The sequence below is a fragment of the Brassica rapa genome, chromosome A06 (assembly GCF_000309985.2).
Source record: "Brassica rapa cultivar Chiifu-401-42 chromosome A06, CAAS_Brap_v3.01, whole genome shotgun sequence".
Taxonomy (NCBI): domain Eukaryota; kingdom Viridiplantae; phylum Streptophyta; class Magnoliopsida; order Brassicales; family Brassicaceae; genus Brassica; species Brassica rapa.
Genome location: NC_024800.2, coordinates 12,544,284 through 12,559,309, shown reverse-complemented (window position 1 = coordinate 12,559,309; position 15,026 = coordinate 12,544,284). Strand labels below are relative to the sequence as shown.

Below are 15,026 nucleotides of genomic sequence, written 5' to 3'. Positions count from 1 at the left end.
AGAGCTATAGTAAACCTAAAATCTACACACACGTTGAATATCAGAGAACCATCCCAAAATCAATAGATGTGAATATTCGAGTCAAGCTTGATATTGAAAGCTTCAAACCCAAATAGCTGCAAATGGGTCTGGTTTATATTGATAAAAACACCCCACATCGGAAATATAAGAATTAATCTAGTACTATATAAAGGGTTAGGGTCAATCCACTCATAACCAATTGATTTTAAGTTGGAAACCCATAATAAACCCGAATCTAACATGGTATCAGAGCAATAAGATCCTTTGACCTAATTTACTACAACTACTACTACTATACCGATGTTGGACCCTCTGTGGATGTTATTCCCACATTGTCCACGCTTCAGACCTAGATGTCTGAGCGTGAGGGAGAGTATTGATGAGAAACATCCCACATCGGAAATATAAGAATTAATCTACTACTATATAAAGGGTTAGGGTCAATCCACTCATTACCAATTGGTTTTAAGTTGGAAGCCCATAATAAACCCGAATCTAACAGTTTAACGTGACATCTTGAGGGCAATGGCGATGGAAACCCTAATTTTCCACTCCTCAAATAAAACCTAATGAAGAAACCCAGAAAAATAAAACTCAAATTCCAACTAAAAATACGTTGATGAGCAATAATCAAAGAAGCAAAAGAAAAAAAAAACGATTTTGGAGCTTTACAAATACAAAAAGGATTGGAATCAAAGCAGATAATCCAATGCAAAAAAAACTACCCAGTGGAGATGGAGGATACATATGCAGAAGGCTAAGCATATATTAATTTAGATAATAAATTAATTTACTTTAATTGTGAGTAAAAGTTTATTTTAGTGGCATAAGCTTGTAAATATTTAAAAAAAGTCAGGTTCAATTTATATTTGTACTTAAGTTTTAATTATTTAGATTCTTTTTTTTTCTTTTGACATCGAACGGCCATTCTATTACTCAAGCTTGAGGTGGTCTGGGTAACCAGACCGGAATAGAACAACCAATGAAAAGTGACTCTCTATGGAAGGATCTAGCATTCATAGCTAAAAAGTCTGAAAATTGATTTCTCTCTCGTGGAACATGAGTGATGCTGAAATCCGGGAAGCATATCCGTAGCGTCTCTATCTTCTCCAATTTTGTCGCAAAGCTAGGCCACGCATGAGGGTCATCTAACATTGCGATCAGCTCCTTACAGTCCGTCCCAAAGCGCTGGCATGTTGAGTGCTGTAGCATATTCTCCATTACCCACCATAGCACTTCTACTTCCGAATGCAAGGCTGATTCACGTCGAGAAAGATTCTTCATCCCCATGAGCTGAGTATTTCCCCTATTGTCCATCCAAACCCATCCAAGTCCACTGAAGTTGGCAGATGATGTCCAAGATCCATCCAACAAGCATATATTACCCAAGCTTATGACTTGGGGGTTCGCCATATTGTTCGCTTGTACCACAGGTTGTGCCACATCGTTCGCATCAAACCAGACCTGGCATTCACTCTCTGCATAACAGACCAACTCCAAAGGGTCTCTATCTATCCCCTGAATAGTTTATAATTCCTAGCCTTCCAGATATACCAAATTATCTAGGGAAAAGGATCCCTGTCTTGTTCCGGCTCAATAATAGAGTTTTTCCTCCAGAATAGGTAGTCCATATTCGCGTAGACACTTGGTACTGGAAATATCTCTGGGCTTGTTGGAGTTGCCGATAAGGTCCAAGCTTGTAGCGCTGGCCGGCATTCAAAGATAGCATGTGTGACAGATTCTTCCAATTCTCCACATCTTGGGCAGTAGTTATCACATCTCATATTGCGACTTGCTAAATTCCTTGTTACTGCAACATGCCCAGTTAATAACTGCCAAATAAGATAACATATCTTCGTAGACGCTTTTAACTTCCAAGCAAAGGCTTGAAGCTTATATAAGATATATAATATCATAGATATTATTATTAAATATTATATAGTTATTATATAAGATATTTATGTATATTTGTATCTATCTAAATTAGGAAATATCACTAGTTTTTATATGTATGTAGTCCTAACTATTATTCTTATAAGAGTCAATACAAATATTATTTCCATCTTTTGCTTTCTATTATTTTCTACAGATATGGTAAATATCATAATGTATAGAGAACCCTAATTGATTGTATCCTATATATTGAGAGCTAATGAGTATCATCTTCGTCAAAGAGCTTTACCAAAAACATGGTGTCAGAGCTAAACAAGTTTTAGTAAAACTATATTCAATCTATTATCTTCTCACAATTTTTCTTCCTCCTCGATCTATCATCTCTTCTCACACTTGCCCGACCCTCCTCTCCAACTCGTAAAGAAAGACATCTGCTGCCGTTTCTAACACAGACATACCCTATGGATCATACAGATCCGGGCTTACATTCCAGTTAAGCTGGATCTGAACCAGCTGAACTACGACAATGGGGTGAGTTATTTTAAACTCACTGCACCAGTTTCGGTGTCAAGGGACACCTAGATGTATCATCGGTACCAACATTTTTTGAAGATACACAATGGAAAGAACATAACGGGCTAGTGAAGATGTGGATCTATGGAAACGTGCCAGAGCAACTCTTCGACACCATTCTCAAAGCCAAGCCCACCGCTCGTGATCTCTGGTTAACCCTGGAAAACCTTTTAGAGACAATAAAGAAGCTCAGTCAATTCAATATGACAATGAAATTCGAACCCTTACGATTGGTAATATGGATATCACGGCCTACACTCATAAACTCAAGACCCTCTCCGATCTATTGACAAATCTTGACTCACATGACAATGAACGCGCCTTGGTAATATACATGCTCAACGGTTTGTCTGAAAAGTTTGACAACATTACTAATGTCATTCAACTTCATAAATATTTCCTTCTTTCACAAAGGCCCATTCCATGTTGCTGATGGAAGAAAACACCTGGATAAATAAGTCAAGGCAACTCCTCAACAAGGCAGCACTCCATCAACTCCCAACATCATGTATGCCAACAACAATCCCCGACAGAATCGCTCTTCTCAATAGTACAACATAAAAAACTTGAGACGCAACTATAACTCCAAGAATCATGGATGTCACAACCGTGGTCGCGGACGTCATAAAAATAATAAGTGGAACAACTATCACTCTTTGTATCCACCCTGGTCATATAATCAACCTCCATGGATATACCAAACCTCTTTTGGAGCTCCGCCACCATATCAGCCACCACAGTATCACCAGCCGCATCCAACATATCACCTAGCGCCACCATCATCGTATGGAGGATCATCTATCCACTCCAACAATGTTCTTGGTTCTCATCGATAACGTCAACAAGGAGAAGCAAACTACGTTCAAAACATGTCACATGCACGGACATAGAGCACATGTGCCTATCTCCAAAGTGCACTCCCTGCCGCGTCCCAGACGATGAGCTTACAATATCCAATGAACAACGCTTGGTACATGGATTCCGGAGCATCAAACCACATTGCAGGTACACTACGTTTCCTTTTTAATAATAACTATGTTCCGTCTGTTCAGGTTGGTAACGGATGCTTTGCCCTTGCTACCATAACCGGCCACACAACCATACCCACAAACTCCCGATCACTTCACCTCTGTAATATCCTTGTCTGTCTAGACATTATAAACAATTTCTTCTTGGTCCGTCGATTTGTCACTGATAATTTATGTTTCATTGAGTTTGACCCGTTTGGTTTTGTTTTAAGGATTTTAGAACTCAGAGCCCAATTATCTGATGTAACAGCACGGGCCACTCTACTCCATCACACCACCAGCTAAATGTCCAAAAGCTCTCACGGTTTCTGCATCTTGGGGAAAATTATGGCATCACTTTCTTGGTCAGCCAAAATTTCAACTATTTCTTCACTTAGAACTTCTGGTTTTATCTTTATTATATTGACATGACAAAATTGTATCATGCATGTCAACTTGGAAAACATTTTCATCTTCAATTTCAAAACTCAATTACAGTTGCCTTAAATCCTTTTGACTTGATACATTCTGATTTACGGAAAAGTCTGTTTTCTAGCATTTGGGGCAACAATTATTATCTAATTTTTCTTGACGAAAACAGTCACTTTTTGGGTTTATCTATTACAGAAAAAGAGTGAAGTCTTTAGTCGCTATCTCTATTTCTCAGCTCTTATCTGAACTCATTTTCACCGAGAGATAGAATCACGACAATGCGAAAATGGTCGAGAGTATGACAACAAGCAGTTCATGGACTACTTCACCACCACATGGACAAATTTTCCCTTTTTTTGTCCATACACATCACAACAAAACGGCAAGGCAGAATGGATGCTACAGACATTCAACAATCTCGTCAGGACGCTCTTCTTTCAAACTAAAATGCCTCTTGGTTATTAGGTAGAAGAGCTACATACTTCAGCTCATATCATCAACATCCTTTCTTCCACGGCAGTTAACAAAGAGATACCATTCACAAGACTTTTCAAATAACTCTCTCGGTATGATCATCTTCAGGTCTTTTGTCTCTATGTTATCTGAATCTCCTTCCAACTTCACAACACAAGTTGTTGCCATGATTGACTCTTTACGTGTTCCTAGGATACTCGACATACCATATAGGATATCAATGTCTTGATCTCAACTCAAAGAATATCATTCTCTCACGTCATTTTATGTTTGACGAGAGCACATTCCCTTTCAGTGTTCAGACAAAATGAACCAAGCCACAACCCAAACCAACTCTGATACATCTGTTGCCTCCGCCTTTATCAAAGACTGCTGCACCAAACAAAGAACAACAACCACCTCCACAGCCAGCCAAACCAAAACCAGAAACTTAACCGAATATGATAACATGACGAGAAATTTTGTAGAATCTATTAGCAGCGTGCTAAAGAAAGAAAGAAATAAAGAGTGTTTCCTATTGCCTATTTTGTGGATTATACTAGAAAGATGATCTCAAGATGATTTGCAGAAAGGCGAAAAAAAGCTGCCTAATTAAAAACAAATCTTACATAAAAGTTGAACTAATGATGCATGTGAGACACACGAAAATGAGTATATTAACTGGCCAACAATTCGATTCAAACCGTAGTTATGTTGCTGGTAGAGCAATTAATTGTATGGATGATCTAGAAAAAGTAAGACACATCCACAACGCATTCACTCACTTATGACATGTTCATTTTCTCAGTTTTGATTCATAGCCTTCCTTTTTTTGCAGAGAGGTTGTATTGTGAACAATATAATGTCGATAAGATACTATGTGAGCACACAATTAAAGCAGCTCAATTTCAAAAAAAAAATGATGAAGCTACGCTGGTTGATCCTTGTTTCACAAAGGGCTACTTATTTGCAGCATACATAACCTATTAACCATAAGAGTGAAGATTTGATCCACACCAGCCAAACTATATATACTTAGTTAACTGTACTGTATATGTCACCTAATTACCAAACAAAGTGGTAGAGTGAAGATGAAGAGATACTTATCAGCTATTGAAAAGGCCAAGCGTTTCAAGCATAATCTATTAAAACGAAGAAAATTATCGTAATCAAGTTTTGAATACTTCGTTAAAAAAGAAAAATCGAATATCCCACTATGTACTCCATCAACTTATCCATCATCAAGAAAAGAAAAAAACCAAAACACTCAGCAAAGATTACTGCACCGACTACTCCATCCCCAAAGGTGAGAAAATAGCTTTCCAAAGTAGCCACCAGCCAAAGAATCCAATTCAGCGTGGTTAAATACAAAATAAATCACCAGTGCATTCCCAGCATAGTCAATCACCAATGAAGAAAAAAATATTGTACATATGTATCAAATTCTACGAAGGCATACATACACAAGCGATGCGCACACCTGAGACGGCGCTATTGAGCGGGACTTTCTCTTCGTCTCCCCCTTTTACATATTTTTACAGACCAGTCAGTTGGTCTTCTTCTAGTTTGAGCATCGAAAAAAATATTTAACAAACCATCTATTGTCCCATGATTATCTTGGTAGTGATAGTGGTGTGTGTTACATTTTCTTCCCAGAGGCAGTACCAGTTTTTCGACATAACAGTTTACACATTCAATATATTCTAATGATACTTAACAAAGTTTGAATATCAAACTCTAAATTATTACAATATCATAAATACCAGTATATATTACTCATCACGTAATATGGGTATCATAAAAGTTCTTAATTATTATACCATTTTTCTTTTAAAATAGATAAAAAATGTATATATTGGTTTTTTTTTGCACTCATGATCAACTACTTACTACAACACATGCAATAATTATGAACAACTTCTTAAACAACTTTTTCAAGATGCATCTCTCACTGTAGCATTCTGATCGACATGCGGTTATATGCATGTATGATATCTTTGATGGATATGCTTTCTCCACAACACACGACCACAACAAAAGGGTCTGCATGCAGCACTTTGGAATGTCCAATACCTGGTGTAAAAGCCGTTAAACCCTTACAACTAGACCGCAATGCTTACACCAAATATATATTTGTGTTCGTAAAGAAAAAAATTGTATTAAACTTAAGGCTTCGTTTTAATTAACTATTATTATTTTCTGTGGAAGTGTTAGTTGTTAGAGATATTATAAATATATACTCGGGATACTAATTCCTTATGTTAAAGAAACATTGTTAATACCGTAACCTAGAGACTCTTCTCTATTCTTGTATAAATAGGCAATTGCCTTGTACTGTCAATATATCAAAACATATCTCTTCTACATGGTATCAAGAGGAAATCGGTTACTCTAAAATGTTTTTACCCCGCCATCCTATTTCTCTCTAATCTATCTCTTTATCACACAAACAACTTGATCTCAATGGCTAGAGATTGTCGATGACACAAATCAAAGTCTCCTAAACGTTAACATGATTAACGTCACCAAACTCACCTCAACCAATTTCATGACTTGGAACCTTGAAGTTCATGCCCTTCTCGATGGCTATGATCTAGCCGGCTATCTCGATGGCTCCACTGCTGCACCGGAACTGACAGTCACAGAGGACGATCAATCGGTGGTTAACCCCGCCTACACCAAGTGGAGATGGCAGGATCGCCTCATCTTTAGCGGTCTCATTGGCACTCTCTCACCCTTGATCCAGACTCTCGTCACCTAACACAAAAACATCTCACGATGTATGGAAATATCTCAGTGCCACCTATGCCACCCGAGCCATGGTCACATTCAACAGCTTCGCTTGCAGATCAAACAATACACCAAAGGCGACAAGACAATTAACGAATACATGTGCGGCTTGACAAGTAGGTTTGATCAACTAGCGCTTCTTGGAAAATCACTTGACCATGAAGACAAGATCGAATACATTATCGATGGCCTTCCGGAAGAATACAAGTCCGTCACAGATCAAGTGGAAGGTCACGACACAACTCCATCCATCATTGAGATCCACGAGAAACTGATCAACAAAGAGGCTAAACATCTCAGTCTCTCGACAGTTGCAGTTGTAACTGCACCTGTCTCAGCTCAAGTCACGACCACTCGTCCAAAGAATCAACAGACCAGAACCTACAACTGTAACTGGAACAACAAAGGTGCTCAACAGTCCTATCAGCTGTAGCAGCAACAACAAGACACTCGTCAATCCAGAGGCTATCAAGGACGCTGTCAACTGGGCCATACGTTTGGTCACAGTGCAAAGAGAGGTCTTCAGTTCTCTCCACAGAACACAAAAGCCTACAACGTGTCAGCTTTCACTCCTTGGCAACCACGCGCCAACATGGCTATCGCATCACCAAACCCGACTAACGCCTGGCTGATGGATTCCGGTGCCACACATCAACTTACAAGTGATCTGTGCAACTTGTCCATGCATCATCCTTACAATGGAGATGACTCGGTTCTGATAGGAGATGGTTCGGGACTCTCCATCTCTCACACGGGTTCCCTCTCTTTACCTTCCATCACTCGACATTTACATTTAAACAATGTCTTATGTGTTCCAAATATTAGCAAGAATCTTATCTCTGTATATTGATTATGCAATGCTAATAAAGTTTCTGTGGAATTTTTCCCTGCTCACTTTCAGGTCGTTAATCCAAGGCAAGACCAAGGATGAGCTCTATGAGTAGCCTTCCCATCCCTCTACCCTTAAAGCTTTCTTCGCAAACACCTCACCACAAATAACCATGGCCGATTGGTATCATCATCTAGGCCATCCAGCCTTTCCTATTCTTCATTCAATTGTTTCTGATTTTTCTTTACCTTTTGCAAAATCTGTAACACAAACTTCTTTATGTTCGGATTGTGCCATCAATAAAACTCATAAACTACCTTTCTCTCTAAACACCATTACCTCAACCCGACCTTTTGAATACATTTATACTGACCTATAGAGCTCTCTTATTGTGTCCATCGACAACTACAAGTATTACTTGGTGCTTGTTGATCATTATCTGCGCTATACATGGCTCTATCCGCTGAAGCTAAAATCGCAAGTACTCGAAACATTCAAGGCGTTCAGAGCACAACTAGAAAACTATTTCTCTGCGAAGATTTCAACTCTTTACTCAGACAACGGCGGCGAGTTGGTTGCAATCAGAAAGTTTTTGTCTGAAGCAGGCATTTTTCATCTCACATCTCCCCCACATACCCCGGAGCACAAAGGAATCTCCAAAAGGAAGCACATACATGTTGTTGAAACCGGTCTCACCCTCCTCACACACGCATCCATGCCAAAGAAATATTGGACCTATGCCTTCTCACCAGCCGTCTATCTTATCAATCGACTGCCTTCCTCGGTGCTGCAAATGGTGTCTCCTTATCATAAACTCTTTGGGATTCAACCCAATTACATGAAGCTGCGGGTCTATGGCAGTCTCTGTTTCCCATTTCTTCGTCCTTACACATCCCACAAGCTTGAAGAACGCTCCACACCCTGTGTATTCCTAGGATACTCTCAAACCCAAAGTGCTTACTTATGCCTTCAACCTAGCTCTGGAAGGATTTACATATCACGTCATGTACGTTTTGATGAGAATGTGTTTCCTTTCTCTCAAACCAATGCACCTAAAAGACCCACCCAAACCACACCACAACCCGAGACTCTTAACCTTTTCACCAGTTACAAAAATAAACCTTAACCCTCAACTACCACTCGTAGTGCCACCGTAGGGATCCTCGAGCTCTGATTCTAACCTGATGGTACATCAGAAATCTACCACCACAACTTCGTCTACTCAAGACACCAACTCTACATCGCCATCTGCTATTCTACCGTCAACAACTCACACCACGCCAACAACAACTCCACCGTCTTCACCACAAGTTGCACAGCCAGTGCAGTCTCCTCTGCAACCTCTGGTTCAACATCCCTTGTTCACTCGCAGAAGAAACCAGATAGTGAAGCCAAATCCTAAGTACAACTACTCCGCGACTCTGTCTAGTAGGTTTCCAGTTGAACCGAGTACACTGCTTCAAGCGTTGAAAGACAAAAGATGGAGAGGTGCTATGTCGACTGAGATGGACGCCTTTGCGCGAAATCACACGTACGATCTTGTTCCAAGGCACCCTGATCAAAATGTTGTTGGATGTATATGGATCTACAAGTACAAATACAACCCTAATGGTACACACAAATCGTGTAAAGGAAGGCTCTTTGCGAAGGGTTACAATCATCAGCAGGGTTATGATTATACAGATACCTTTTCACCGGTTATTAAATCAACCACACTTCGTCTTGTTTTGGACATTGCAGTGAGCAATTGTTGGCCTATACAACAGATTGACGTCAACAATGCATTCCTCCAAGGAACACTCACAGAAGAGGTCTATATGGAGCAACCACCCAGCTTCGTTGATACGGACAAGCCTGATCATGTTTGCCGCCTCCGGAAAGCTATATACGGTCTCAAACAAGCACCTAGAGCGTAGTACACTGAGTTTCAATCATTTCTACTCAGTCTCGGCTTTTCTAACTCTCTTGTAGACACCTCTTTTTTCGTTCTCAAACGTGGCAATGAACTCGTGTATCTTCTCGTCTATGTTGATGATATATTGGTCGCTGGGAACTCGAAACCGGCGATTGCTACCATCCTTCGCCTCCTTGCTGAACGGTTCTCAGTGAAAGACCCAGAAGATCTCAATTATTTACTCGGACTAGAAGCTCATCGAACAAACAAGGACTGCATCTTTCTCAGCGTAAATACATACTTGACTTGCTCCACAAATATGACATGGTGAATGTGAAACCAGTTTCAACACCGATGGCGTCTTCTCCAAAGCTCACATTATAATCTGGTACACCACTATCTAATCCATCTAAGTACAGACAACTCATTGGAAGTTTGCAATATCTTCAGTTCACGAGATTGGACCTTGCCTTTGCTGTGACTCACTTGTCTCAATTCATGCATAGACCAACCGAAGATCACTGGCAGGTTGCAAAACGAATTCTACGATATCTGGCTGGTACTCCAACACATGGGATCTTCTTCAGCAGCAACAACAAACTCATTCTCCAATCTTACTCTGATGCAGATTGGGCCCGCAATGCTGATGACTATATCTCCACCAACGGCTATATCGTCTATCTCGGAAATCATCCTATCTCTTGGACTGCTAAGAAACAAAAAGGTGTAGCTCGCTCTTCGACGGAAGCTGAATATAGAGCAGTAGCTAACACATCGGCTGAACTGAGCTGGATATGAAGTATCCTCACTGAATTAGGGGTTGCCATCACTTCCTCACTAGTTGTGTACTGCGACAACGTTGGAGCAACGCTCCTCTGTGCTAATCATGTTTTTCACTCGCGTATGAAAAACATATCCCTAGATTATCACTTTGTTTGTGGTTAGGTTCAGAGAGGCGCTCTGCAAGTCTCTCATGTCAACACTCGGGACCAGTATGATGATGCCCTCTTAAAACCTCTCTCTCGAGCTCGCTTCTTAGAACTTTGTGAAAAGATTGGAGTGAGCTCTCTCCCTTCATCTTAAGAGGGCGTGTTAGAAATATTATAGAGATATACTCGGGATACTAATTCCTTCTGTTAAGGAAACCTTGTTAATACCGTAACGTAGAGACTCTTCTCTATTCTTGTATAAATAGGCATTTTTCTTGTACTGTCAATATATCAAAACATATCTCTTCTACATTAGTTCTTTAGACCACCTCCATCGGTGGTCCTTAAGTGGAGTTTCTAAAGAAAAGGGGAAAAAAATAAATGAAAAAGGGGGAAAAAGAAAGAACCGGTCCTTATTTTGGGCGTTTAAGAAATGGTAAGGAACCTTGCGTGGCAGTGTTTCATTGGACCGCTTCCTCTTGTGTCTCTCTCCTTCGGTCGGGGTTTCGCGAAAAAACCAAAGCTCATCTCTCTCGTACACTCCGTCTTCTCTCTCACAAGATCTTCTCTCTCGACGACTCCATCTGCTCTCTCACTCCGTCGTCTCGGTTGCTCCATCTTCTCTGTCTGGCCGTCGTCTCTCTCGGTCCGTCGGCTCTCTCGATGACTTCGTCGTCTGTCTCACTTCGTGTTCTATCTCGATCAGTGTTCTCTGTCGATCGGGCCGTGATATACCCTGGATTTGACACATTTTTATCCATGGTATATTACTATTTTACTATATATATATCTATGTTTTCTACTCTTCTAGGTATGTTTTCAGGTTCAGGTGCATTTTGGAGTAAAGCTATGACTTTGGAGCATTTTGGAGCATAAAGGACATTTCACCCGAGCTAACCACTTAGAGGTCGACGAGAGGAATAATAATCGATCGATACGCATCAGTGCTGACGATCGATATCAGGAAATGCCTCGACAGATGAAGATTAATATCGATCGATGTACACATGTACTGTCGATCGATGTCGAGACACCAGACGCGACATTTTGGATTCAGCAGACTTAAAAACCAAGGCCAATCCAAATTACCAAAATGCCCTGACGAGTTTTTAACCTAGTAGAATATATACTGCCTAAGTGTTTGACGGCAGGAGAGCTTTTCTTTTCTAGACCTAGTTTTGTTACAAGTTTCATTTGGGAGAGAAGATCACTTGTGATTGGAACTCCTTGTTTTCATCTTCCTTATCATCTATTCTATGAGTTTCTATTTATCCATTGATATGAATTGCTTTGCTATGTCTGAGTAGTTCAACTGTTAGATCCAGGGTTCAGATAGGTTTGTGGGATTAGCCCCAAACTATAGATCTGCCTTGTTGTGATATTCATGATAGATTTGTACTCATTGCTTGTTTTAGCCTAGCTAACTAGAACATGATCATAGGATTGCATATTCAAGCACCCTTGTTATCCCATCATGACATCTATCTATCATATTAGGATTGCTAGAGAGGACTAACCGCCAATTTAGAATCTTAGTAGAGCATTTTCATACTCGCGCATAGGCCTGGCTAGAACCCATCGATCGATGTCCTCAACTGACAATCGATCGATGTTGGCAAAAGTGTATCGGTCGACGTCTTAATTGACTATCGATCGACACTCTCTTGTGTCTGCATCTAACCGGTGAGACACAAGATCTAGTCTGTTAACCAGTGGTACATGCGACAGCTGATCACTGAGTTAAGCGAATGAGCTCTAATATATCATGCATGCAACAGTTAGGCATCTATAGGAATTATAATCTCCAACACCTGAATAGTGGCCCTGCATCTAATATCATTTTCAATCTAAGTTACATTTATCATTTACTCGCTAGTTACTATTGCTATTTTAATTAAAACATTACAACCTTTAGAATTAATAAACACTAGATTTAATTGTTCCCTAGCTCCTTGTGGATTCGATCCCTAAGTACTACATCTGAACCTCTTTTGATGAGAGTAACATTCCTTAGGGTAATTTGAGTGGTATCAAATTTGGCGCCGTTGCCGGGGACGCTTTGATCGCCATTAGATTTAGTTTTATTAGTTCTTATTCTTTTCTTTACCCCCTTTTCTAATAATCTTTCTTTTTCTTGTCTTTTCAGGTGCATGCCCAGCGGTACCAGAAGCAACAAGGAGAAAGACTTGCTATTCTCAGATGATCCTGCTCATTTGGAACACACCATCCGTAGAGGTCAACGTTCCACATCGCTCGACGCAACCACTTCGTCGTCGATCGATACGCACAACCAACCGTCGACCGACACAAGACCGTCATCGTCGATCGATCCCAGTCGTCCGACAACGATCGATACTACACCGTGTACGTCGATCGATAACGTGTCGTCAAAAATGGTAAACATTATTATTCTAACTCAGGATGAGAACGGAAACCTGTATGACCAGGCCGGTCATCTGCGTAATGCAACAGGTCAGAAAATAGATGCTCAGGGAACTGTAATCCCTGATGCTGATGCTACAGGAGCTGCTCAACCTGTAGATGAGGACGCTCGATCGAAACCACTGGCCGACTACAATCGCCCAGATGAGTACTATTCCAACAGATCAGCGATTCGACTTCCGGAGATCCAGAAGCAGAATTTCGAGCTGAAGCCTCAATACTACACTCTCGTGTCGCAGATACCCTACTCTGGGTTACCGCACGAGCATCCTATGGACCATTTGGAACGGTTCGAGGATCTAATCGCTGCCATTCGATGGAAGGAGTCCCCGAAGATTACCTGCTGTGCAAGCTCTTCAGATACACGCTGAATGGAGAAGCGATGCACTGGCTTAGGCAGCAACCCACATGATCTTTAACATCCTGGAGCGACATCAAGAATGCTTTCTTACGAAACTTCTTCGATGAGGCGCGCGCTGAAGAACTTCGGAACAAAATTTCCACATTCTCGCAGAAGGCTGGAGAGTCCTTCAAAGATGCGTGGATTAGATTTAGGTTTTTCCAGCGAGACTGTCCACACCACGGATTTAATGAAGTGCAGCTGCTAAGCACTTTCTTCCGAGGTCTCGCCTTACAGTATCAAATGGCTCTTGATACGGCGAGTGAAGGAAACTTCACTACTCGGAATCCGTTGGAAGCTGTGAGACTTATCGAAAACCTTGCTAACAGCAGCAGCACCAAAAACACTGACTCTGAACAGAAGAAGTCTGTAGCCTCTATCGGGAAGGAACATATGGACGAAGTAAGAGCTAAGTTAGATGTGGTGCACGAACTTCTTAGGAAGCAAGTATGTTCAGCTGAAGGAGAAGTAGCAGATACCGAAGAAGAAGAAGAAGTGAACTACATCGGAGGTACCAGATTCTAAAAATTTGGAAACCAGGGCGGAAACAGAAACTTCTTTGGAAATGGCCAAAGAAGTAACCAAAGTTCACAATTTCAAAAACCCTTCAACAACAGCAAGAGCCACTCGAACTCTTACTATCAAAATCCACCACCCCAAACTCAGGAAAGCAAGATCGAAGAAATGCTTGATCGAGTAATGTTGGGACAACAATAAATCACCGTGGATTTCAACGGTAAGATAGACTCTGCCTACAACAATCTGAACACCAAAATCGAGACCTTAGGGACTCAGGTGAGAAAACTTGAAACCCAAGTAATTCAGACGGGCGAGACTATTAAGAGGCAAGAAGCTTTTGCTAGAGAAGCAGGAGCCGACAAAGGGAAGCACCACGTAAATGCCATCATAGATGGTGAATTCTGGCAAGTGGTGAGAAATGAAAACCTTGAGGAAGGATATTTCGAAATCGAAAGCTCCATGAGTCTCGGCGGATCCCAATGGTGTCGACCGATGTTGATGAACTCGCATCGATCGACAGACCATGATGAAGATCGATGGACGGATAGCTCCAGACATCGATCGACGTCGTCTGCCGATTCGACTGAATGCAATGCGGTTCAAATTCTAACTCATGAAGAATTCACAGCTAAGCATCCTCACCCACCCTCCCCTTTGTATGAAAAAATCGATCGATCGGTTAACTCAACCATCGATCGACAGAGTGAGTCCGACGTCGATCGTCACAACACACCTCCCATCGATCGACGGGCACCTCTGACATACCGAGTGCGGTTACCCTCAATCGATAATGATTACATCAATGCACTCAGACACCACCTAAACCATTAGCAAACCCACCCGA

The 15,026-nt window shown here is 41.0% G+C and overlaps 1 non-coding gene across 1 annotated transcript; it reads right to left on the bottom strand.

Annotated features, from left to right (window-relative positions):
- Positions 1 to 13,745: 13,745 nt before the first annotated feature.
- Positions 13,746 to 13,851, bottom strand: LOC117126298. The gene has a single exon (XR_004448873.1). It is a non-coding gene; the product is annotated as a small nucleolar RNA R71 (small nucleolar RNA).
- Positions 13,852 to 15,026: the final 1,175 nt, after the last annotated feature.